The 26,696-nt window shown below is 54.7% G+C and overlaps 1 long non-coding RNA gene, 1 other non-coding gene and 1 pseudogene across 3 annotated transcripts; 1 reads left to right on the top strand and 2 right to left on the bottom strand.

Annotated features, from left to right (window-relative positions):
- Positions 1-7,436: 7,436 nt before the first annotated feature.
- Positions 7,437-10,484, bottom strand: LOC127462966 (5'-3' exonuclease PLD3-like; annotated as a pseudogene).
- A 4,974-nt stretch (positions 10,485-15,458) lies between these two features.
- On the top strand, positions 15,459-15,531 carry TRNAK-CUU (transfer RNA lysine (anticodon CUU)). Its single transcript has one exon. It is a non-coding gene; the product is annotated as a tRNA-Lys (tRNA).
- Positions 15,532-20,166: 4,635 nt separating this feature from the next.
- LOC127462957 (uncharacterized) lies at positions 20,167-20,947 on the bottom strand. 2 transcript variants are annotated; one of them, XR_007900606.1, is made up of 3 exons: positions 20,870-20,947; positions 20,733-20,771; positions 20,167-20,381 (listed from the first exon to the last, which is right to left on the bottom strand). It is a non-coding gene; the product is annotated as an uncharacterized LOC127462957 (long non-coding RNA). The 2 variants fall into 2 exon arrangements; XR_007900607.1 differs by having other exon boundaries at positions 20,167-20,378; positions 20,870-20,944.
- Between the last annotated feature and the right edge of the window lie 5,749 nt (positions 20,948-26,696).

Here is a 26,696-nt window from a genome sequence, read left to right as displayed (position 1 = left end):
GGGCCTCATGCAATCAAAGGAGCCCTGAGACCTTTGGTACCCTCATGGAATCCAGTGGCCTTTGTGACCCTGGTGAACCTCATGGAATCAAAGGGCCACTGTGACACTGCAAAACCTCATGGAACCAAGGGGCCATTCCAGAATCACAGAATCAACGAGGTGGGAAAAGACCTCTGAGATCATGGAGTCCAAGCCATGACCCAACCCCACCCTGTCAACTAGACCATGGCCCTGAGAGCCACATCCAGTCTTTTCTGAAACACCTCCAGGGACGGTGACTCCACCCCCTCCCTGGGCAGCCCATTCCAACACCCAGTCACCCCTTCTGGGAAGAACTTGAGCCTCCTGTCTGACCTAAACCTCCCCTGGTGCAGCTTTAGGCTGTGCCCTCTTGTCCCACTGTTGGTTGCCTGGGAGAAGAGACCGACCCCCCCGGGTCCCCCCTCCTGTCAGGGAGTTGTAGAGAGTGAGAAGGTCCCACCTGAGCCTCCTTCTGCCCAGGCTCAGCAAGCCCAGCTCCCTCAGCTGCTCCTCACAGCACTTGTGCTCCAGAGCCTTCAGCAGCCCCAGTGCCCTTCTCCAGACACGCTCCAGCACCTCAACACCTTCCCCAAAGTGAGGGGCCCAGAACTGGGCACAGCACTCGAGGTGTGGCCTCAGCAGGGAGAGCCCAGGGGCAGAATCCCTGCCCTGAAGGCAGCTCCCTGCAATCAGCTCTGCTGCAGCCCTGCAGGGCCCTTCTGCTCCTTGTCCTGCAGCTCCACCATTCCCTGCTCCCTGCAGCCCTGGCTCCCTCAGCCTTCCCCTGCCCAGCCAGACCCCCTTGTCTGGCAGCAAGAGAGCAGCCCTGGGCAGCCCAGGGATTGTCTGGGGCCCAGAGCTGTCTGCCACAGCCTCCAGCATCTCCTGGCTTACCTGTGCCCAGCCCTGCTGCCCTGCCAGAAGATCCCACGGTGTTCCCACTTGCAATGGAATGGGGGACCTGCTCCCAGGCTTTGCAGGCCCTTCTGTCCCTTCATCACCCACCTGATGATTTAACCAGGGCTCTGTGGGATGACTGTCAGTGTTCCTGAATCACGGGTTGTGCCCACCCAAAGACATTTTCAGAGTCTCTGTCCTGCCTTGAGATCAGCTTCTCCTCCAGCACAGCCCCTCAGGGGCTGTAGAGACCCCCCCGACAGCAAAGGCCTCTCCTGCCAGGGCTGCAGAGACCAACCCAGCCTTTCCCTGGCCTGGGGGGAAGCGTTTCCCCTTTCTGTGCTGTCCCATTGCCATCTGCCCCTCCAGCACGTCTCTGCTCCAGCCCAGCACTTGCACACATCGGCTCCGGGCACTCGGTGCTGCTGCTGGGAACGAGATCATTTCCTGATTTGTTTAAATGAATGGTGTTCATTAACTTGTTAGTTAATTGCTTTAGTGAATCATAACCAGAATATTCATCCTAAACAGTGGGTTAGTCTTAAGTCACTATTGGCCAGCACTTAGCAAAGTTTGTCATCACCTGCTCTTGTGGGAACAGGCTTGGGAAAATTATTGCAACTCTGAGTTTTGCTAAACTAGCCCTGATCTGCTTCAGTGAACAAAGCCTGGGGAGAGAGATGGATTGCTGAAACTGGACACAAGGAATGCAGAATTTACAGACCACAAGGACATTGTGCAGGAACTAGAAGATAAAGAAGAGGTTAACAAAGACCATACAATAGGTGTTGGAAACTCCCTACCTGGAAAAAGGATAATAAAAAGCCTGAAAAATGGGGACTAATTAGGGTGAGAAGTGAGAAGTCAATAACCAATAGAGGACAGAATGCTAAATACTGAAGAGGATGATGTAATTTAGAACTGATGCCCTTTAAATTCTTTCTTTGTTAAACACATATAAATAAGTGAAAAGGCTGGGGGGGCAGGGAGGGCTGGAGTTATCCCCCACACACCCCCTGGCCAGAAGAAAGTGGTGTCTGACTGGCTGATGCAAAAAGACAGAGTTGGAGGGTTTCATTTGTCCCATTTGTGGCTGCAGCAGGAAGAGCAAAGTCTTCTCCTCTGGAAATGTTTCTTCCCTCAGGGTGTCTGGTGCACATTCCAGTGGGCACACAGGGGAATGCTGGGCTGGAATGGGTTTGTTTCCAGGTGGCCTGCACAGTATCCCCTGGCACAGGGGTGGCCAGGAGGCGGGGACCAAAGGGCAGGGAGGCCCTGCCCCGTGGCCAGAGCACAGGAGACACTGACTCTGAGCTCATCAGCAGCAGAGTAAAGACTTCATCCCAAAATTCTCACTGCTCCCTCCAGTAATGCAGGAAAGCCATTGTTGGAAATGGGGGGCTCTTTTGGATTAATTTCCTAAAAGACTTTAAGCTTCAAATCCTCTTTAAAAGTGGTCAGGAACAAGGGTCTCAGCCTTTTTGGGGCTGTGACAGACCAAGGGAACACAAAGGGTTGAGGAAACGCCCCTTTTGCAGGACAGAGATGATGCCCAAAGCTCAGAGGTGGGCTCCTGAAAGTTGGTGCCATTAACTGTCCTTGGGAAGGAAAGTCCCAGCCCCAGTGTTTCAGGGGCAGGTGACAGGGTGCCCAGGGCAGGCAAAGGCCAGCAACAGGTTCCTGTGCTGGCCCCTTTTGGGTGGGAGCAATCCCTGACAGAGTCAGGCTGGCAGGTGGCATCCAAGGTTTGGAGGTGGCTCCTGGGGGGGATGACAGTCCCTTTCTTTGGGAAGGACAGCACCCAGCCCCAGTGCTGGGGGGCAGAGGAAAGGTTTCCCAGGGCAGGCAAAGGCCAGCAGCAGCTTTCTGTCCTGGCCCTTTTGGCATGGCAGCAATCCCCAGACATATCCAATTTGGGAAGTGCTATCCAAATTTTGGAGCTGGGCTCCTGGAAATGATGGCAGTCCATGTTTTTTCCAAGGACAGCATTTGGCCCCCATGCTGGCAGTGCAAGTGACTGAGTGCTGAGGGTGTTGCCAAATGCTCTGACATTGTTGGGATCAATCAAACCCTCTAACACCGTGGGTTTAGTGTGACAAAGCAAGGCATTACTTTCTTTGCTGGCTGTGTATGTGGCCAACAACAATGCTGCCTTCACACAGACAGCAGTACATCACTTTTGCACCCATTTACACATTTATGACAAAGAAATAATGTTCATCGGTTCCAAATGCCATCATTTCATTGTTCCATTTCATTCATCAGTATTTTAGCCACTCTTGCTCAGTACTCTCTTGTTGCTTATGCTAATTAGTTCACACTTTCAGTCTTTTTAGCATCTTTTTCCTCCAGTGGGCATTTTCCCCCACAAATGCTGAGCCTTTGTTCATCTTCCTCCTTACCTGCTGCTTTCTGCAGAAGGCCCTTGTTTCCAGATATGCAGGTTCAAGAACACATCTTTCTCTCCCAGGCTTTGTTCACTGAAGCTTATCAAGGGTAACTCTCACAAAACTGACAGTTCTAGTGCTTTTCCCAAGCTGTGTTCTCTCCAAAGCAGCTTGTGAGGAATTTTTGCTGTGTGCTGGCTAAAGGTGATTTATGGCCTAACACCCCCTCTGTGATTAATGGAAACAACGAATCCAAAGGCAAAGTGGGCCCACTGAAAGATTAGGAAAGGTCTCTAATTTCCAGGAAGGGCCCCGTGCTGCCACCAGACTCTTGGCTGTGGCTCCTTGGGGCGAGTCTGTGATTCCCCCCGAAACTGGGACTAAAAGGTTCCCCTTTGCAATGGTGCCCGTCTGTGCCTGGTGCATTGGGAGAGGCCTGTGCCGAGGGCAGAGCTGGAGAGCCCCTGTGCTGCTCCAGGCCTGCAGAGCTGCCTCTCTGCCTGCAGCCCTTGCCAACTGGGAGCGGGCAGGCCTGCGGGCTCCCTACCTGCTCTCCAGCCTCTCCCGGGCCTCGGGCGCTCCAGCCCCGGCCCACTGGGGCTCCGCTGGCCTCGCTCCGTGGGGCCCGTGTCTCCTGCCCCTGGGCAGCCCCAGCCCACCCCGCTGGGCCATGGGCTGGCTTTGCCCACAGCCGGGAGCTTGGAGAGCCTGGGGGGAAAGCTTCTGCCAGGGGGGTCCTTCCCAGGCCTCCCGTCAAACCAGGCGGGGTCTCTCCTGAGAGCAGGAATTCTCCCTTGCTCGGCAATTTTCCAGGGACCTTTGCAGTGGAAGTTTCTGGCAGGGGAGTTACAAAATCAGGAAGTTTCTGAATGCTTTTCAGTTGGGGTAGTTGTCACATAAGTGTCCAGGTTTTGGAGAAGAGATGCTGAACAAGGACCCTCTGTATCCAGCTGTAAATACTCTGCTCAACAGACAAGGTCAAGTAAAGTTCAAGCTCCAAACAAGCACCAGAGACCACCAAGAGGCCACCAACAGGCCCCAGTGACCAAATGAGGACTTTGGAAGGACTTCAGAAGGACCTCTCTGAGCTAATTCCCATGGGTGTGATCTTTCTGAGGGAAGGAGTGAATATGTAAGACATTTGCTGGATGTGTAAAATTGTGAGTAAATCTCAGCTGCCCTGGGGGAGGACGGGGCACACTCATGGTTGGGGGGAAGATCCTCCCATGGGTGAGGGGCTGATAACAAAGAATGGTTGCCCACTATTGCTCCCAAATTGAGCCTGGGGGTTTCTTTTCTGCCCATTTACGGTCCCACCATGAGGAGACAAGTGCCCCTTGCAGCCCTGGGGCCTCATTGCCTCCTTGTCCCTGCTCAGCAGCCTGGGAGGTTGTCACAGGTTTACTTGTTCAAAAAAACCCAGGCAGGGAATCTTTCTTTGCCCTGCATTGCTGTAAGGGGGGATGTTGAACGGGGGAGGGGAGTTTTTGCCTTGGGTGATTGACCCACACAAAAGAACCAACCAGCACATCCACATTCCAGGTTGAAGACCCTCCAAAGGCTGTGGGGGGGTGTGGGGTTTTTTTAACTCTCTCCTCAGAAAGGGGAGGCACTGCCTGGAGGATGCCACTTGCCCCTGCATGGTCCCAGTTGCTACCAGTATGATCCCACTAGGAGTCCAGTCACCCCCAATGATCCCAGTAAATTCCAGACACTTCCAGTGGATTCAATGAATCCAGTTTGTTCCCAGTCATCCCCAGTATGGTTGCAGTCCCTCTCCCATACTCCCAGTATTATTGCATTTACTCCCAGGATGATCCCAGTATAAACCCAGCAGGGTCCCAGCTGCTCCCACTCTGATCCCAGTTGCCCCCAGTGTGGCTGTTCCAGGATGGATCAGGAATGGGGACCCCTCTGTGCCCCCCCCTTGTGTCCCTCTGTTCTGGGGGAGCTTTGGGGGGACATCTGCACCCCAACACAGCATCCAACACATCCCAAAGTGTACTGGGACCCCCTTAAACCACCCCACAGCCCCCCAAGGAATTCGCAAACCCACTCAGAGCCCACCAAGGATGCCACCAAACCCCTTTTTGGGGGTGACATTTATGGGCTCTGGTGTTACTGGGAGCCCCCCCTGCTGAAGGTGAGAAGCTCTTGGGTGAGAGGGGGTGTTGGGAAGAGGGGGATCGGTGAGACAGAGGGGATAAAAGGGGTGGTGGGACCCCAAACTGAGTGGGAGGGGAGTGGGAGCCCCCAAAAGTGGAGGGGGAGGGGGAATGAGGATTGGGGGCTGATGGGAAAGGGGAGGGAGAGGTCAGAAGAGTGGGGAAAAGGGGAGGGTGGGACCCCCAAACTGAGCATGAGGGGGCTGGGGATTGGGGGAATGATGTGTAAGGGGTGGGAAAGGGGGGAAAAAGTGGGGGTTAGGACCCCAAAAGTGATCCTGGGCTGCCACGACCCGCGGGGAAAAGGAATGGGGACACGGCACTGCCAAAAGGGTTCGGGACACAGCAGAGGTCCCGTGAAGCAATGCCGATTTTATTGGGGGTAACAGTAACTTATATAGGGCAGGTTCAAGGGTGGAGTTTGGACTAAGGAGGAGCATAAGACTGACAGCTCAGGGATGAACGTGATTGGGTAACCGGGCAAGGGGGGGAGGAGTTTTACAGTAACCGGGGTTGTAAATTCTGCGCCATACTTGAAATTGTTCCCACTCAGCTTTATGTTCTCCAACACTGGGCAGGCTGGGAATTGAGTGGAACGATGGAAAACCCCTTGTCAGAGAGAAAATTGGGTGACCTGAGTGCTGGATGCTTTTAGGAAAGAGATCTGAACATTTCTTGAACAATGGAGGGGGGTGACTCTTTTATTCTTGACCTTTCCAGTTCTCCATTTGGGGGCAGGATGTCCTCTGGGCCAATGTTTTGCTCCCTTTGCAGTGAGTGCAGCCTCAGAGGGCTGAGCCCTCTCTGGCTGGGCTTGGCCTCTCCTGGAGAGACTCAGGCCTGGCTGGGCTGCCCCAGGCAGACGCTGCAGGAAGAAGAGCTCAGGCCGCCTGGGTCTGGTGTCCCTGGGGCTCAACCTGTGCCCCATTGCTGGGCAGGGGCTGAGCCCCACCTCTGCCTGGGGGCCTTGGCCAAAGGGCTGCCAAGGAAGAGACCCAGGAGCCTTGGGGCCTGCCCAGCTTTCCTCCTCCCTGGGGGCTCTCAGTCCTCCCCTGACACCGGGTGGGCCCAAGGCCTTGCTGGCTTCGGGCTCACGGCAGCACCGTGAGACAAAGCAGCGCCGACAGGGCAGAGCAGAGGAATCGTTGGCCCTGCAGCGTGTACCAAAGGAATTTTTGGGGAGATCTTCCAATTCCCTGGTCTGGAGAGTTCACCACGCCTTCTTTTGTGGGAAAAAGAACAGGCCATGAATTTTGGGTACTTGATTTTAAGGCCTTTTGCCTGGACATAAGGCACAGCAATGGGAAGGACGCAGCGTGAGGCTGAGAGGTTTCTGTCATGGTTTGTGGGCTTGGGTGAGATTGGGCCAGAATTACAGGACACCTGTTAAATCTGGGCTTTGGGAAAGGTTGGGGAGGGTTGGGAAAGGTGTTAAAAGGGTCGTTTTGCCTGAGGTGTTAAACATGGGAGCGGGTCTGTCTTCCCAATTCCCAAGAGAAGAGATCCCATAAAGCTCCCCTGCAGGTTGTGTTTTAAGGAACAGGAGAAGAGACCGAGGGTAAGGGGTTTCTTTCCTGGAGGGAAGGGCCATTCAGGTGTAGAATGTCTCATTCTGGGTTGTAAATTCTGCACCATGCTTGAAATTGTTCCCACTCAGCTTTATGTTCTCCAACATCTCCCCCTTCTTTGTTTTCTGAAACGCGGGCGATGTTTGCCTCGATGGAGCTCAGCAGCAACTTGCGCAAACATAGAATCAGACATGGTAAAATAGTACAGACAGAAACTAAACCAAAAAGGGGGTTTATTATTTATTATTATTATATTTTGGGGGGGTCTGGGCCGAGCTTTGAGTCTCCAGTGACGACATGGGCACCACAGAATACACAAAATCCCATTTTTCCCGGTTTTCCCCCCAAATTCTCGGGGAGCAGCCGCTCCAGCCCCCCTTGGGGGAGGGCCCTGGGGGTCACTCTGTGCCGCAGCGGCTCCCCCAGTGCTGGGGGTCTCTGACGTCGACACTGTACTGGGACTCCCAGTCCCGCTGGAAAAGGGCACGGAGCTTCTCCCGAAATGTTCCAGAGCCACCTCCAGGCTGGGCCATGACCAATCCCAAGCCCCCCGTGCACTCAAAGTAGTCCCCCGACCAGTTGGATGTGCCTGGGGGGCACCGGGGGGGTCAGGGAAGGGGTTCGAGGGGTTCAGGGAGAGGTTTGGGGATCTAGAAATGAGTCTGGGGGACTCAGGGAGGGGTTTGGGGGGTCCAGGGATGGGGTTGGAGGGGCTGGGATAGGTATTAGGGGACTTGGGATGGGTTTAAAGGGGTCCAGGGAGGGGTTTGGGGGGTCCAGGGAGTGGTTGGGGGGAGCCTAAAAGGGGTTTCAGGGTGCTGGAATGAGGCGAGGGGGGTCAGGGAGGGGTTTAAGGGGAACGGGGAGGGGTTTGAGGGGTCCAGGGACAGGGTTGGAGGGGCTGGGATGGGTTTTAGGGGACTAGGGATGGGTTTTAGGGGTCCTGGGAGGGGTTTGGGGGGTCCAGGCTTGCGGAGACCAAGGAAGGGTTTTAGGGGTATCATCAGGGGTGAGTTTTGTGATTGTAGGGAGGGAAACAGGGAGGGAACCCCCCAAACTCCCCTCCCAGAGCCCCCCAGAACGCCCTGAGACCCCCAGACCCCCCTGAGCCCCTCACTGACCCACGTAGGCCGCCTTGTCTGTCACCATGTACTTGTTGTGGTTCACGCGGGTGAAGGGGATCCGGGACTGACGGGGGTCCTCGGGCACCAGGAACAGCCTCTGGGGGGCACAGGAGACCATCACCCCCCCCAAGGGGCCGTCACCCCCCCAGGGGTCTGCCACACCCCCCAGGGCACTATCACCCCTCGAGGCCACTTGTTACCCCCTCAATGGCACTGTCACCCCCACCAGAGCCACTTGTCACCCCACAAGGACACTGTCACCACCTCAACATCACCATCACCCCTCAAAGGCCACTTGTCACCCCTCCAATGGCACTGTCACCCCCCCCAAGGTCACCGTCACCCCCTCACTGTCACTGTCACCCCCCCCAATGGCACCATCACCCCCCAAGGCCACTGTCACCCCCCCAACGTCACTGTCACCCCCAAGGCCAGTCATCCCCCCACCTTGGTCACCGTGTCCCCCCTCCCGTTGTCACCCACCACCTGCACGTCGAAGCCGGTGCCGCCGTTGGCGAGGGCGGCGAGGGAGTGCAGGAAGGGGAACATTTGGTGGTTGCTGTGCTCCCAGCACCCCACCAGCAGCCGCACAGCCACGCCCCTCTCCACCATGGCACGGCGCAGCTGTTCGTCGATAGGTGGCCAGAAGCGCTCGGGCCGCGAGAACTCGGTACCGGGCAGGTAAGTCATCACCGCCACATCCACGAAGGCAGCGGCGCCATTGATGACGTCCAGCAGTGCGTCCAGGTCGGCAGTGCGGCCCTCAGCGCACAGCGGGGGAGGGGAGCTCTGCCGGGGGCGCCCAGGATGGGGGGATGACCCAACGTGACCCAACAGGACCCAACGTGACCCCCCCCCCAGCAGGTGGGGTGTGTACCAAGAAGTAGACAGCGGTGTCGGTGCCACTGAGTGTCAGCACCAGCGGCGTCTTCAGGTTGAAGGAGGTGGAGAAATTCTCTGGCCACGGGGATGGGATGGAGGCCCCCGGCACGCCCAGGGCCCAGTAGGCCTCAAAGATCTAGGCCAAGTCCTGGACCAGGCATCTGCAGTTGTAGACAGTGGCACTGACCTCCTTTACCTGTGGTGGGTTTGGGGTCACTCCGTTGGGTTTGGGGCAACCCCGTTGGGTTTGGGGTCACCCCATTGGGTTTGGGGCAATCCCATTGGATTTGGGGTCACCTTGTTGAGTTTGGGGCAACCCTGTTGGGTTTGGGGCCAAGCTCTTGGGTTTGGGGTCACCCCGTTGGGTTTGGGGTCACCCCGTTGGGTTCAGCACCCTCTGTTGGGTTCCCCACCCCGTCCAACCCCACCCCCCTGGGTGAGGGACCTCCAGTCGGTAGGGATGGTGGTTGCCATTGAATTATTGCACCACGGCGAAGAGGTCCCGCGGTAAAGCGGTTTGTTTGCAGTAGCGTTGTGGGGCGTAAACAGAATGGGTTGAGTATACCGGTGAAAAATAACACAGGCAGTGGTGGGGAGAGAACCTAACAAATCAATCTCTTGAAAAGGAATGTCAATAAAATTAAGTGCTGCAATGGTTTGGGCGAGATTTGGAGAATTAAGTGGGATGGCTCCTTTGTTGCGGGTTTGGGATACAAAGGAGTTCCACTCCACAGGGGTGATGGGAATCCCCACGAGGCATGTGCGAAATGGACTCCCCGCACTAGCCAAGGCCAGGCACAAGGTGTCCGTGCCTGTAGCCTTGGCCAGCGTTGCCCACAAGTTTTCTCCGGGCTGACTCATCCACTCCCGCAGAGGTGTCATGCCGCAGAGAGGGACGAGTCCGAGGATGACGACGCCGAAGAGCGAAGTTGACACATCGTGGTTCCTGCACAGTTCACTCGTGATGTATTTTAACACTCTTGGCTGGGACCCACTTTGGCCAGTCCGGACCTGAAATACAGGTGTAGCCCTTCCCCCAGGTGATCAAGGGGAAAGGGCCCGTCCATGTTTCGGTTAGTGGGTCCCGGTACAGGATCTTAGCTTTTAGAGAGGTTACAGTAGTGGAGCTTGATCCAAAATGGCGATCTGCTGGACTTCTGTTTGCGTGAGTGTCTGATTCCTCCAGCAGATTCAAAAAATTTAAAACATACAGAATTTTATCTAATTTCTCTTGGGGGGACAGGCCAATACTCCCCCTTTTTTGTTTTTTTTTAATAAATTTGTGATGTTTTGGTGGGCACGCTCCACTATACCCTGCCCTGTGGGATTGTGAGGGATCCTGGTGGTATGGTGTACTCTCCACTGTTCAAAAAACCGTTTCATGTCCGCAGACACGTAGGAGGGCCCGTTGTCTGTTTTTATTTGCTTTGGGACACCCATCCTCGCGAATGCAGACAGAAGGTGTCTTTTTACATCACGGCTCTTCTTACCAAAATGCGCGGTGGCCACAGTCATTTTTGAGAAGGTGTCAATGGACACATGCACAAATTTTAGTCTGCCAAATTCAGAGATGTGCATGACATCTGATTGCCAGATTTCTAATGCTGAAAGACCTCTCGGATTGGTTCCTTCCGGGACAACTGGCGTGATAATCTGACAATCAGGGCACGTTTTCAAAATTTCCTTTGCTTGCGATAATTTGAGGCCAAAATGTTTCTGTAGTGACCGTGCATTTTGGTGGAAGAACTCGTGAGAAATCTTAGCTTGTTGGTGTAAATTGGGAGTAACCACCATACCTGCCAGATGGTCGGTAAGCTGGTTTCCCTCCGCCACAGGACCTGGTAGAGCGGTGTGTGACCTGGTATGGACAATAAAAAAGCCAAATTGTCTATTCTGAATTAAAAATAGCAGTTTAGTCAGCAATTCAAATAAACTCCGATTGGACACATCTTTTAGATATGAATTTTCAATACGTTTGACCACACCAACAACATAGGCCGAATCTGAAACTGTGTTAATTGGCTCACCACAAAAAATTTGGGAAGCTCACACAACTGCCAAAAGTTCCACAATTTGGGGAGAACCTTGTACTTTATGTATATCGTGAAGCCACTTGTCTTTTTCTCGCCAAATTACAACCGCATTGCCAGTTCTCCCAGAGCCATCAGTGAATATGGTTTTAGCATCTTTTATGGGCAAATCTGATTGAACAATCTTTAGTTTCAGTGGAATTTTGATTAATCTCTGAATAAATGGGCACGCCGGGAGGTGTAGCCGAATTTCTCCCGGGTAGCCTCCGATGGCGATTTGAAAACCGATGGAAGTTTGCAACAGTTGTTCTAGGTGTTCAGAAGTCAGTGGGAGGTAGATAAAATCCAGTTCCTCACTGCTGAGTTCTAAACACCTAGTGGGACCTTTGAATATTATCTTACCAATCATTTCTGAGACGGTGGTGATTGTCTTGCCGAATTGGTGCGGGAGGAATATCCACTCCCACAAACAGAAGTCCTTTTTGTCGCCGGTAAACTGGCCTAGAAGGTCGAAAGGCTGTCTCTCTTCCCTTATGATTCCCAAGGAGGATGGCAGTCCCTCCATCCTCCTACACGATTGTCTTTCGGACACTTTCTTTTCACCAGTGGATAGGGCCTTCATTGCGTCTGATGTTAAGTGACGAGGGGAGGACAGGTCAGCATCTCCTCGGAGCAGCTCGAACAGTGGGTGCAGATCATCGGTTGTGATCCCCAGCACAGGTCTGATCCAATTGATCGCTCCCAGTAGTTTTTGGAGGCCGTTTAATGTCTGGACTCGCTTGTCAATTTCGATTGCCTGAGGTCTGATGGCTTTTTCTGTAATTTTGAGTCCAAGATACTTCCAGGGTGCTTCCCTTTGAACCTTTTCAGGGGATGTTTCCAGTCCTTTATCTTTTAGAGCCTAAATAGTTGAATTTAACGTTTTATTCACAGCCAGTTGAGATTTGGCACAAATCAACACATCATCCATATAATGGAAGATGATCGATTGTGGGTATTTCTGCCGAATTGGACGCAACACTTCTGCCACGTACATCTGACAGAGCGTTGGGGAATTTTTCATCCCCTGGGGAAGCACCTTCCACTGGAACCTGCGGTGAGGTTCACAGGCATTGATGGCAGGGACAGAAAATGCAAATCAGACCGAATCAGCCGAATTTAAGTATATTTGGAAGAAGCAGTCCTTTATGTCAATGACCACTAGGGGCCATTCAGCAGGGAACATAGATGGTGACGGCATTCCCTGCTGGAGGGCTCCCATTGGTTCCAGGACCTCATTAACTTTGCGCGGGTCCTGGAGAAATCTCCAGGAACCTGAGGACTTTTGAATGACAAACACTGGAGTATTCCAGGGACTGGTGGAAGACTCCAGGTGTCCTTTGGCCAATTCCTGATTCATTAAATCATTTAAAATCTGCAGCTTTTTTCTTGGTAGGGGCCAGTGATCAACCCAAACTGGCACATCAGTTTTCCAGCTCAGTTTGGGGAACTGCATCACTTCAGTGATCCCACCTAAAAATTTTCTTCAGGAGACAGGGTTCTCAAAGAGAGCTCCCACTGCTCCATAGCGTCCTGTCCCCAAAGTGTGATTGGTATGTTCAAGATGTATGGTTGGAGGGATGCTGGTCTGCCCTCCGGCCCATAAACAGTAAGTACCTCCTTGCTTCTGACTGGGTATTGTGTTCCCCCCACGCCGCTAACTTGCACGTATGCCGTCTGTGCGGGCCACCCATGCGGCCAGTCCTTGGAGGCGACGATGGTAACGTCTGCTCCCATGTCCAAGAGTCCTTCTACTTTGACTCGCTGCGGATGTCTGGGCTGTGAATAATAGATTTGACATGTTAATAGAGGGCGAGAGGATTCGACAGTTGTTGACCATAGGACTTCCTTCTCGTCCTTCCTCCTCTGCTCCTTGTCGAAAGACAGCACACGCAGCAAGTCATCCATAGATATCATCTTGGCCACGGGAAAACGGTCCTCCAGCTGCACAGGGGGAGTATGAACATATAAACAGACAGCGATGTTAGTATCTGTAAGCCCAGTCAGAAGGGGAGGCACTACCATAATGCCTTTATCCACGGCTGAAAAGTGTGAGGTAATCAAATAAGTGGCATCAGGGTCAACCGTTGTTGATGGTTGAACCCTGGCGAGTTGCTCATATGAGCTAAGGTGAAGGGAGGGGTGAACAACCGACAAGATGACCCAGGGGAGTGGAGAACACTGGTTCGCCACGGGGACTGGGTCAGGGAGTGGCCGCGAACTACGGGGTAGCTGGGCGCGATGGTTGGCGCAGAATCGAGCGCACGTGGGGGGCAACTTCTGTCATCGCGCTCCCCCGAGCGCTCAGCTCCCCATTTCTCGCCGGCCCGCACTCACATGACTGAAGGTCCGGTAGTGACGAAAAGGTTACTCGCTTTCGTAACCTGGGTGATCGGCGCGGAGGGAGAGGCTCACCGTTGATGTTCGTGAGGGATCGGCAGCTGGAGGTCCAGTGCCGTCCCTTCCCGCACCTACGACACAAGGTTTTGGGTAAGTCGGGTGTGGATTGAGACAATTGGGGACAATGTTTTTTAAAGTGTCCCTTCTCCCCGCACTCAAAGCAATGGTTAGGACCAGAAAATGCGGCTGCCAATAGACGTGCTTTATGGGAGTTCGATCCTATATTTTTGCACACTTCTATCATCTCTAGTAGAGTGGGATCTTTCAAAAGCTTAAGTGCTTTCTGGCAGTCCTCGTTAGCCTTTTCGATGACCAATTTATTAAATAGAATTTCTTGGCATTCTTTTTGAGGAACTTGCCAGGACAAGTCAGGGGACATTCCTGACACCCTCACCCAACACCTCATCCCTGTAATTTAAACTAAGAAGGGAGGAATAACATCTGGAAGTGTTGAGAAACCCGATTAACATCATGGGACTCACACTCTCTACCTCCCAGAAATTCGTTTACCGCCGTCTCAAAGACTTTGTAACAGAGCACGGTCACCCGCTTGATAAGAAATCAGCGAAAGCTCTCGCCAGATGGCTTGACCGCAATGGTCACCAAGTTAGCGATAATACGTCATTTGATAAGTGGCAAGCCATCGGGTTCCAGCTATGGCGGGAGAGCGGCAAGGGTGACCGGCTCGCTAAGGAGGCGCTTATAGCCTGGAGGCTTGTTCTGATGGTGCTTCAGCACCAGATGATGAGCAAGAACATCAGCAGTAACATCCAAGGTGCTGAATCCTCCAAGTTGATAGAAGAAAATAAACCAAGTGCAGAGAAGGACATAGAAAACACGGACAAGGACACTAAGAGTATTGGCACTGACACCTTCCACTCAGACAAGGACACTGCAAGTTTCCATCAAAATGGAGGGAGGGAAAAGAAGGACATCAGCTGTACTACACAAGATGGCGGGTGGGAGACGGACAGCGAGTCCCAAGATGGCGGGAAGGTGCGAAGAAGAGGATCGCGGTGATTTCGAAATGGCGTCGAGGAGGCGGGGCCCCGGGTTTCGTGGGAAAAATCGACGTGGGAAAAGCGGAGGCGGGCTCTTGTAATTCCACCCACAGCGCCGCCTCCACGCACGGAGCCCCTCCCCAGACTCGCTTTCTTCTACACCCACCTCCACCACTCCAGTCTCCTCCCCAGAGCCATCTCCCTCCCGGAAACCACGGGGTGCAGTGGGCGGGGCAAGGGTAAAGGTCCAGGTCAACATCCGCCAAGATGGCCGCACCTGTAAGGCCCAGGTCACCGAGGCCTACCCCGCCTGCCGGCACCCTCACTCCGATTGTCACTGGGCGCCGTACTCCCCGGAAGAGCCATCTGCCGCTCCGGATATCTGGAGAACCTTCCGGGAGGAGGTGGCATGCGCCAAAGACACGGAGTTTTTACGGGCTTTTCCTGTATACTATGACGAGGGTAAAGCACCCGAATGGCGTCCAATTTCGTACCCCATGCTGAAATATATAAAGAAAGCCATTGTGGAGTACGGGTTGGGCACCCCCTTTACCCTGGGGCTACTTGAATCCTTTTTCTTGGCTTATACATTAATTCCATTTGACATAAGGGCAGTGATGGGAGGATTGTTAACAACCGTACAAGCCTCTGTTTTTGAGGCGGAGTGGAGAAAGCAAGTAGTAACCTTTGTGAACGACCGAATGGAGAGGAGAGGTATCCCCCCACTGCAAACCATAGACGTGCTTTATGGTGAGGGAGATTACGCTCGTAGAGGGGATCAAGCACGACTGGATCCTAAATTGCTAGACGTATCTAAAGAATTGGCATTAGAGGCCGTAAAGAAGGTGGCCGACGCTTATGTGCCGACCCCCTCCTTTACAATGATTAATGAGGGCCCGAAAGAACAATTTACAGATTTCATAACTGGGCTGAAAGAGGCTATTGCCCGGCTAGCTCAGTCGGTAGAGCATGAGACTCTTAATCTCAGGGTCGTGGGTTTGAGCCCCACGTTGGGCGCCACTTGCCATGACCCGCGGGGAAAAGGAATGGGGACGCGGCAATGCAAAAAGGGTTCGGGACACAGCAGAGGTCCCGTGAAGCAATGCTGATTTTATTGGGGGTAACAGTAACTTATATAGGGCAGGTTCAAGGGTGGAGTTTGGACTAGGGAGGAGCATAAGACTGACAACTCAGGGATGAACGTGATTGGGCAACCGGGCAAGGAGGGGAGGAGTTCTGATGTAACCGGGGTTGTAAATTCTGCGCCATGCTTGAAATTGTTCCCACTCAGTTTTATGTTCTCCAACACTGGGCAGGCTGGGAATTGAGTGGAACCATGGAAAAACCCTTGTCAGAGAGAAAATTGGGTGACCCGAGTGCTGGATGCTTTTAGGAAAGAGGTCTGAACATTTCTTGAAGATTGGAGGGGGGTGACTTTTTTATTCTTGACCTTTCCAGTTCTCCATTTGGGGGCAGGATGTCCTCTGGGCCAATGTTTTGTTCCCTTTGCAGTGAGTGCAGCCTCAGAGGGCTGAGCCCTCTCTGGCTGGGCTTGGCCTCTCCTGCAGAGACTCAGGCCTGGCTGGGCTGCCCCAGGCAGACGCTGCAGGAAGAAGAGCTCAGGCCGCCTGGGTCTGGTGTCCCTGGGGCTCAGCCTGTGCCCCATTGCTGGGCAGGGGCTGAGCCCCACCTCTGCCTGGGGGCCTTGGCCAAAGGGCTGCCAAGGAAGAGGCCCAGGAGCCTTGGGGCCTGCCCAGCTTTCCTCCTCCCTGGGGGCTCTCAGTCCTCCCCTGACACCGGGTGGGCCCAAGGCCTTGCTGGCTTCGGGCTCACGGCCCGCCGGCACCATCCCAGCAGCCTGACCCCCCTCCTTCCCCTCTCTCCAGCCTCTCCTGCCTTTTCTGGCAAGGGGCCATCCAAGGCAAACCCCGGTTCTCAGCAATGGCACCTGTGGCACGGCTGCAAGGCTCCAGTGGGCCAGGCAAGAGCAGGAGCACCGAGAGCCTGAGGAGCCAGGAGATGCCCTGGCTGGGCATGGTGCTGCTGCGGGACGAGCTGACACCTCTGCACAGTCTCTGCCCGTCCCTGCCAGCCGACTTCTGCCCAGGCTCTGGGCACGGGGACGCAGCACTGACACTTTTCAGCCCCCGCGCTGTTCCACAGAGGCTGTGATGTCACAAGGCCCTTGCCTGGCAGCCAGGAGATGGGCAAGGCAAGGCAAGGACGGAGCCTTGGGCAACAGACAATGGATGATGGACAAGTTCTGGGCCATGGCCATTTGTTAGAAAAACAAAGTAAAAGTTTAAGGCCAACCATATTTCAGTGGTCAGAGACCTGGCAGAGAAATCTATTTTTGAGACCTGGACACCAAGAAGGCAGAATTTCTAAACCACAAAGACCCTTAGAGAAACCAGAGATGAAGACAAAACTAACACAAACAGTTACTGAGGCTCTCCCTATCTAGGGAAAAGACAAGAAAAGGACAAAAACTGTGGACTAAGCATCATGCAAAGTGAGAAATCAAGAGCCAATAGAAGAGAGAATAAGAATTCCTGCAGAGAACTGGTAAACCAATGGACAGGAATTCTTTTGTTTGCTAAAATGTAGAAACAGTTAAAAGTTTTGAGAACTGATGTACAGGTGTTAGAGAGCAATTCCTGTGTCCCTTCAGCGCTGAATGAAGTAGGGTCACCTCTGGAACCCAACCAACTGCTCAGAGATTTTATTCCCCGGCTTTCGCTGACGGTTTCTGGGGACCCAGATGAGACAAAGCAGCGCCGACAGGGCAGAGCAGAGGAATCGTTGGCCCTGCAGCGTGTACCAAAGGAGTTTTGGGGAGATCTTCCAATTCCCTGGTCTGCGGAGTTCACCACGCCTTCTTTTGTGGGAAAAAGAACAGGCCATGAATTTTGGGTACTTGATTTTAAGGTTTTTGGCCTGCACATCAGGCACAGCAATGGGAAGGATGCAGCGTGAGGCTGAGAGGTTTCTGTCATGGTTTGTGGGCTTGGGTGAGATTGGGCCAGAATTACAGGACACCTGTAAAATCTGGGCTTTGGGAAAGGTTGGGGAGGGTTGGGAAAGGTGTTCAAAGGGTGGTTTTGCCTGAGGTGTTAAACATGGGAGCGGGTCTGTCTTCCCAATTCCCAAGAGAAGAGATCCCAGAAAGCTCCCCTGCAGGTTGTGTTTTAAGGAACAGGAGAAGAGACTGAGGGTAAGGGGTTTCTTTCCTGGAGGGAAGGGCTGTCGTTCACTTGCAGGAGCCCTGCACTGATATTGCCAGTCTGGTTACCCAACCTGAACACAGCTGAAGATTCCTGCCAGACAAAAAGTGCCAGGACAGAAAGCTCTTGCTGCCCATGGAGTGCTCAGGGTGTCCCACCAGCTGCACCTGAGACCTTGAAGCTCTAAGCTTTCCTTCCTGGGGGAAAGGGCTGTCCTTGGCTTGCAGGTGCCCTGCGCTGAAATTGCCCGTCTGACTGCCCAAACTGAACAGAGCTGCAGATTCCTGCCAGACAAAAGGTGGCAGGACAGAAAGCTCTTGCTGCCCATGGAGTGCCCAGGGTGGCCCCCCAAGTGCATGTGAAACCCAAAGGTTCCAGGCTTTCTTTCCTGGGGGAAAGGCCGTGACATCCCAAAGAGTCCCGTGGCAGACAGGTGGGGCTGCACTGTGGGGGTGTGAGGTGTTGGTTCTTTGGTTTCCAGGGGCTATTCCAGAATGGAGAGGACAGGCTGTGACATCACAAAGGGGCCCATGGCACAGGGGTTGGACTGCATTCTGACCTTGTGGGGTGTTGGTTCTTTGGTTGCCAGGGCCCATTCCAGAATGGAGAGGACAGGCTGTGACACCACAAAGGAGCCCTTGGCACACGGATGGGGTTGAACTGTCACGTGGTGGGAGCTTGGTTCTTTGGTTTCCAGAGGCTATTCCGGGATGGAGAGGATGTGTCAGAATGGATAGGATAACAAAAGGGCCCAAAGCACATGGGTTGGTCTGCACTATGGTGTGGGGTGTTGGTTCTTTGGTTGCCAGGGCCTATTCTGGAATGGAGAGGACAGGCTGTGACAAGAAGTGCCTGTCAGAACTGCAAAGACGGATGCACAAGAATCTTCTGTGGGCATATTCTCTGTTCTGCCCCACAGACCCTTGTGTTGGGGTGAAAACACAGCCTCTCTGCTTCCCTCTCCTGAGGGACTTGTTCTTAGACATCCCTTTCCCCTACACTCCTTTTAAAAGCCCTCCTGGCAATTCCCAAGCCTGTACCCAGCTCTCATCCCCTCTCTGTCCTCTTCCCAATCCCCTGGTCAATCCCAACATCCCAGGACAGGGATCCCAGGTGCTTGGCTGCACTCCCACCTAGTTCCATATGCTGGGCCATGATATCCCAGCACTGGAGCAGCCAGGTCAGCAGGGGCTCTCCCAGCTGGAGGCTGAAATCTTTTCACATCTCTCACAGCTCATCTGGGGATGGGGATCTGGTGATTATCTCTGGCCCTGCCTCTTGCTCCTGTTCTGAGGGCTCTGCTTCCCCTTCATCCCTCACTAACTGAGCTGATTTGGTCTTGGATTTCTTCTGTAGAGGGGCAGCTGCTACTGGCACAGGTTGTTCCTCTGCAGTTTGAGTGGCCACAGCACCTCTTGGTCTCCTTTCCTCCTCCTCCCCCTGAGGGCACTGGGTCTTAGTTAAACAAGATTACAACTTAGAAATTAAGAGACTTCAGGTGGAAGTGTGGAAAAAGAAAAGAAACAGCTTATTATTAAGAAAATCTGAATAAACAACAAATGGTGCAACCAAAAACTTTCAGAAGAAACAAAACAAAGTCCCAAACCCCCAGGTGGGGGGAGAAACTGTCCCGGCAGTTCAAAGCTCTCTCAGCCCCGTGTGCTCGCAGCCAGCAGTGAAGGAGTCCCTTTTCCCAGGGCAGTCCCCAAAGCAGAACACCTCGCTCCCAGATGGGTCGGACTCTCTCTCTCTCTCTCGGTTGTTCTCCACGAGGTGTCTTGTGGGGAAAAAACTTCCTCTCAGGAAAAGAGAACAAGGTGGCCAAAATCAGCTCCCGCTCTGTCCGGTCCCGGACAAACCCCAAAAGCCCCCGAACAAAGGACCCCCCGCCCTCCCCGCGGCCACCGCGGTGTCCCCGAGAGCCGCCCTCCCCCCACTGGCCCTGCCCAGCGCCTGCGGCTCCGCTCCAACCCACCCCATCCCGGGAGACACAGATGGGAATGGGGGGACACTGGGAAACAATTCCAACACCTCTTTTCAAACCTCTGACACCTGGTTCCCAGACATTCCCAAAGAAGGGGCTTCCCGTGGCCTCGAGCCAGGGACCCACCTTTGTATTGAACCAACTCCTGGAGAGACACGTTCCCATCCCTGTCCCCATTCCCATTCCTGGGGTTCTCATCCCTGTCCCCAATCCCATCCCTGTCCCCATTCCAATGCCTGGGGTTCCCATCCCTCTACCCATTCCCATTCCTGGGGTTCCCATACCTGTGCCCATTCCCACTCCCTGCTGTACCAACCTGTTCCCAAGTGTCCCCATCCCTGTCCCCAATGTCCCCATTCCAGCCCCCCTGTCCCCATTCCCATTCCTGGTTCCCACAGAGGAACTGCCGGATGCCGGAGGAGGAGCCAGGATTTCTTGCCCAAAGCAGGAGATTTTCACACCCAAATTAAAGCCTCAGGAATAATTGTGGTCCTGGGTTTCACACAGGAAAAAGCAGGAAGTTGATCCATGGGGAAGAGCCGCAGGGGGGCCGGGGTGGGTGGGAGCAGCGGGATGAGCTCTGCCAGCAGCTCCTGCCTTTCCGCAGGGAGAGGGAAGGGGTGGATCCAGCTCCAGGATCACTCAGGCCGTGATTCCTGCTGGGATGAGAGCGGGGAAAGGAGTCACCATGTCCCTGTTCCCATCCCAGGGGATGGATCTGGCTGTGGAGCCCAGGGAGAGTAGGAACTGCTCTGGATTCCCTCCTGATCCTGCTCCGTCCCTCCCACCCCAATCCCACTCCATCCATCCCACCCCAATCCCACTCCAGAATCCAGCCCTGATCCCAGTCCACAATTCCACCTGATCCCACTCTGGAATCCTGCCCTGAGCTGCAATCCCCTTCCAATCCCACTCCAGCCATTAGGCCCCCATTCCCCTCTGGAATCCCAGCATCCATCCTGGGATCCCTGCACAGAGGATCTGGATCCACACACGCTGCTGGGACTCACTGGTGGGCGCGGGGTCGTATCCATTCCCCTCCCTCTTCCCTATGGAAAGAAAGTGGGATCAGCACCCGTGGCACAGGATCCCCGGAATGCTGCCGGGCGGATCCGTGCCCCTTGTCGACCCCCATCCCGGGAGTTACCGGATCGGAGCTTCCAGACACCGACTGCCACGAGGCCGATGATGATGATGATGATGGCAGCGATGACGGACACAGTGTCCTAGTTAGAACAGCTGGGACCGATTCCTCACTGGATGGGTATAGCCCAAAAGTGTGTATTCTATGGTCTTCCATGCCATTTTCCCAGGAACTGTTGTCGGGGGGGGAGGGTCTGCAGGGTGGGGGGAGTGTTCCTGTCCTCATACCCTTTTATGGAATTCCCTGTTCTGAGCATCCTCATATCCTTTTATGGAATTCCCCACTCTGAGGGAAGAACTAAGCATCCTTTTATGGAATTCCCCGCTCTGAGGAAACGACTGACCATTCCTGCCTGAACTGGAGAATATATAAACCTGGAGTTTCAGAACCTTTCCACCACTCGTGGGATCCACAGGAAGGCTGCAGCTCACCACTCTCAACCAGACTGAGACCACCACCCTCAACTGGACTGCAATCACCACTTCTGACCAGACTGCAACAGCTCTCCCACCAGCAGGTTTTTTCTCCTCTCCCTTTACTTTGGACTCGGGGGGGGCCAAGGAAAACCACTTTGTTCATGCCCCAGGGTGCTGGGTTATACATTTGGGTTTTGTGGGTTAAAATCAATTGCTTGTCTGTATAATCAGACTTATTGGGCAAGGGGGGCCCAAGGGGGGCCCAAGGGGGGCCCAAGGGGGCTGGTCCAGGGGGGGAAGGGCTGCAGGGGGCGGATCCCGGAGGAGGAAACCCGCCAAAAGCGGCGGCCCAGCCGAGGGAGGAGCCGAGCGGGAGCACAAAGAAGAGCAGCCAAAAGGTCCTGGCGGTGGCTGGGCAATGGCGGGGGGGGCGAGAGCGGTTTGGGGGCCCCCGTGAGAGCCGGGGGGGAACCCCGGTAGCCGCGGAGTGGGGAGAGCGGAGAGGGGCGATCCCGGAGCTGGGGGACCCCCGGAATGCTGGAGGGGGGGGAGCAGAGAGGGAGCGCCGGGCCCCTTAAGCGGGGGTCCCGGAGAGGGGGAAGGCCTTGGAGTGTGGAGAGGAGGGGGGACCTTGAGGCGGGGTGGGAGCCGAGAGCGCCAAGAGGTTTGCGAGGGTGGGAGCCGAGAGAGGAGGGCCGGCCGGCCCCGGGAGGCAGAGTGGGGAGAAGTGAGCCCTGGGACCCCCCTGGCAACACTCAAGGGGACCCCGGAGAGTGGGAACCCCCCGGAGCTGCGGGACCCTCCGGCAACCCGGAGAAGGGGGACCCCCAATGCAGGCAGAAGTGCCATCAGGCCAGACAGGGGGTACCCCCCTAACCCAGAGAGCAGAGAGGGGGAACTCCTGGGAGGGGATTTTGGGCTGAATGTTGTTGTTTTGGGGGTTTTTATGGACACAGGATGCCCGGTGAGTCCTAGAGCTGGACTTGGGCAGGAGGAACCCCCAAGGCAACACGCTCACCCCTTGTTTTCCCCCCCCATCAGGATTTCTGCTTCCCAAAGCTTGGGCGGATGGAGGAGGAGGCTGCGAGGAAGAGGAAGATGCCTTGGGCCCCCCTGGCAGGTGAGGAGGAAGTCAGTGCCCCTTTGGGTGGGTCTTTTGTCTTTTGTGGCCGTCCTGCCGGGGCCGGAGTTGGGGGGATGTCCTTGGGCTTCCCTGTGGGCCGGAGGCAAATCCCCTGCGTGTCCTTGTTGCTTCCTGCCCCAGGCCCCGAGGTGAGGCCGGAGAGCGCGGAGGACAAATCCCCCCGGCAGAGCCTGGTGGGAGAGGCCGTTTTGAAGGGCTCCCCGGCGCAGGAAGGCAGCGGGGAGGAAAAGGGCCGGAGATGCCCCCGCAGGAGGGGCTCCAAAGCCAGCCCAGGGGGCTGTGAGGAGGAAAGAGCCAGCGTGTGCCGGGAAGGTGGCCGGAGCTTGAGGCGGAGCTGCGAGCTGGTGGTCCCTGAGCAGCCTCCCAGCAGGGAGAAACCCTTCAGGTGCTTGGAATGTGGGAAGAGCTTTAGGAAGAGAACCAACCTCCTGAGGCACCAGCACGTCCACAGTGGGGAACGGCCATACAAGTGTGGGGAGTGTGGGAAAAGCTTCAGGCAGAGCTGCAACCTCCACACCCACCGTCGCATCCACAGTGGGGAAAGGCCCTACACATGTGGGGAGTGTGGGAAGAGCTTTAAACTGAGCTCCCACCTCCTCAGCCACCAGATGATCCACAGTGGGGAACGGCCCTACACGTGTGGGGAGTGTGGAAAAAGCTTCAGGCAGAGTTCCACCCTCCGCACCCACCGTCGCATCCACAGTGGGGAACAGCGCTACAAGTGTGGGAAGTGTGGGAAAAGCTTCAAGCGGAGCTCCACCCTGCTCCAACACCAGATGGTCCACACTGGGGAACGGCCCTACACGTGTGAGGAGTGTGGGAAGAGCTTCAAGCGGAGCTCCTACCTGCTCCAACACCAGATGATCCACAGTGGGAAAGGCCCTACACGTGTGGGGAGTGTGGGAAGAGCTTCAGGGACAGCTCCAGCCTTTGCAAACACCGTTGCATCCACACCAGGGAATGGCCCTACAAGTGCTTGGAATGTGGGAAGAGCTTCTGCACAAGCACCAAGCTGCTCAGCCACCAGCACATCCCCACTGGGGAACAGCCCTACACGTGTAGGGAATGTGGGAGAGCTCCATCCTCTACACCCACCATCACATCCACATCAGGGAGAGGCCTCACAAGTGTGGGGAGTGTGGGAAGAGCTACAGGGACAGCTCTGCCTTGACCTCCCACCAACGGACCCACCGGTGAGAGAAGCCCCGAGTGCCCCGACTGCGGGAAGAGCTTCGGCCGCTGCTCCAACTCCATCAGCCATGGGAGGACCCGCGTTGGATGATCCACAGGGACCCCCGTTGGGCACAGCCCTGGTGTGCTGGTTTAAAGGTAAACCAGCAGGGGAAATGACAGCGGTGACACCTAGAATGGGATGGAACAGCTGGAATGGGAATGAGAATGCCTGGAATGGGAATGGGGACATCAGGAATGGGATGGGGACAATAGCAAAGGGATGGGAACACCAGGAATTGAAATGGGAACACCTGGAATGGGAATTGGGACATTGGGAGCAGATTGGGGACACTAGGAATGGGAATGGGGGCAGCAGGAATGGGAATGGGGGCATGGGGAAGGAACACCTGGAATGGGAATGGGAACACCTGGAATGGAAATGGGGACACCAGGAATGGCAACACCTGGAATTGGAATGGAGACACCTGGAATGGGAACACCTGGAATGGGAATGGGGACACCAGGAATGGAAATGGAAACACCTTGAATGGGAATGGAAACACCTGGAATGGGAATGGGGGCAGCAGGAATGGGAATGGGAACACCTGGAACTGGAATGGAAACACCTGGAATGGAAACACCTGGAATGGGAACACCTGGAATGGGAATAGGAACACCTGGAATTGGAATGGGGACACCTGAAATTGGAATGGGGACACCTGGAACGGGAATGGGAACACCTGGAATGGAAAAGGGGACACCAGGAATGGGAACACCTGGAATTGGAATGGAGACACTTGGAATGGGAACACCTGCAATGGGAATGGGAACACCTGGAACTGGAATGGAAACACCTGGAATGGGAACACCTGGAACTGGAATAGGAACACCTGGAATGGGAATGGGGACACCAGGAATGGAAATGGGGACACTAGGAATGGGAATGGGGACACCAGAAATGGGAATGGAAACACCTGGAATGGGAATGGGGGCAGCAGGAATGGGAATGGGAACACCTGGAATTGGAATGGGGACACCTGGAACGGGAATGGGAACACCTGGAATGGAAATGGGGACACCTGGAATTGGAACACCAGTAATGGGAATGGGAACACCTGGAATGGAAATGGGGACACCTGGAATTGGAACACCAGTAATGGGAATGGGGACACCTGGGCTGGGAATGGGAACATTGGGAATGGGAATGGGAACATCGGGAGCAGGTTGGGAACACCAGGAATGGGAATGGGATCACCTGGGATTGGAATGGGGACACCTGGAATGGGAATGGGAACATTGGGAGCAGACTCGGGACACCAGGAATTGGAATGGGGACACCTGGAATGGGAATGGAGACACCTGGAATGGGAATAGGGAAAACAGAGGTGGGATGGGAATACCTGGAATGGGAATGGGGACAATAGGAATGGGAATGGAGACACCTGGAATATGAATGGGAACACCAAGAACTGGGAATGGGGAAAACAGAAGTGGGATGGGAACACCAGGAATGGGAGGACGGACAATAGGAATGGGAATGGGGACACCTAAAATGGGATGGGAACAACTAGAATGGGATGGGAACACCTGGAACAGGAATGCAAACCCGTGGAATGGGAATGGGAACAGCCGGGCCCGGGCTGTGTCCCTGGGGAAACAGGAGGCCAGGCCCAAAAGAGTTAACTAAGAAATTGGGGCCTGCTAACAAGCTACCAACATCCAAGACCATCTGTGCTCGTTCTGTTCTACTGACTGGAGTAAAGCTTCAGAGAATAGTACAGGAACATGTCCTAGGCCTCGAGGGGATAAATTAGAGAGACAGCAGGATCAGGGAGACATTGGAATAGGAGGAATAGGCCGGGAGCCAGGGCTTTTTCCAAGCTTCAGTGAGCGGGTCAAGAAGAATGGAAGAGAAGGAAGGTCAAGCTGAGGAAGATGAGTTGAAGCCCCCAGAGCCATGGAGGAAGAGTGGAAGTACCCTCAGGATTGAGGGCCAAGAGAAACACCGCCCCAAGCCCCGCCTGAGCTCCACCTCTACTCCGCCTGTTATTAATATGCATCGATAGATGTTGTAATCACTTGAATATGCATTTAATCCCAGCTGAAGATTGGATAAAAATGCTGATTTTGTGTGAAGCCTTCGAGCAAGTTTGTCCAGCGCCAGCTGGCTTGCTCCCAACGTTGAATAAACAAATCCCTTGCTGCTTAAAGATAAAAAAGTCTCTCAGCAGTTTCTCGGACCGATTTTTCGCATTCAGCACCCAGTCAGTCCCAGGATGATCCCAGTCACTCCTGGTCTCTCCCAGTTGCTCCCAGTTTCCTCCATGTGGTCCCACTCATTCCCAGTTGCCCCCAGAAGCTTCCAGCATGATCCCAGTTGCTCACAGCCACTTCCAGTCATCCCCAGTGCACTCCCAGTTGCTCCCAGTATGATCCCAATCACCTCCTGCATGATCCCACTCACTCCTGGTATGATCCCAGTATTACCCCAGTCACCCTCAGTGTGGTCTCAGTTGCTCCCAGCGTGGGCCAAGCTTCTCCCACCGTGATCCCAGGATGATCCCAGTTGTCCCCATCGTGGTCCCAGTTGCCCCTAGCACAGATCCAGTCACTCCAAGTATGATCCTAGTCCTCCCTCCTGACAGTCCCAGTCAATCCCAGTTGCTTCTCTTGTAGATCCAGTCACTCACAGTTCCTTCCAGTTGCCCCCAGCCTGGTCCTAATTCCCCTTCACGTAGTCCCAGTAACTCCCAGTATGGTCCCAGTCACCCCCACCATGGTTGCAGACACTCCCAGGATATCCCAGCAGAGCCCTCAGCATGCTCATAGTCCTTCCCAGTCACTCCCAGTTGCCCCAGTAACATTCCAGTTTGCACCGGTATGATCCCAGTGACTCCAAGGCACTCCCACTATATCCTATGTGGCCTCCAGTTGCTCCCAGTAGCCCTCAGTGTGGTCCCAGTTGCTCCCAGTCTGATCGCTGTTGCCCCAGTTCTGGTCCTGGAGGGTCCCAGTGTGCTCAGATCCTGCTCCCGGGGGGTCCTGCTGGGTCCTGGTCCCAGTGTATCCTGGTGTCCTGGTCCATCCCAGTCTGTCC

Source organism: Manacus candei, unplaced genomic scaffold (genome assembly GCF_025592945.1).
Source record: "Manacus candei isolate 608988 ecotype Guabito, Panama unplaced genomic scaffold, ASM2559294v1 h1tg000147l, whole genome shotgun sequence".
NCBI lineage: Eukaryota > Metazoa > Chordata > Aves > Passeriformes > Pipridae > Manacus > Manacus candei.
The sequence above is the reverse complement of the archived record's forward strand: the minus strand, read 5'-3'. Positions and strand labels throughout refer to the sequence as shown.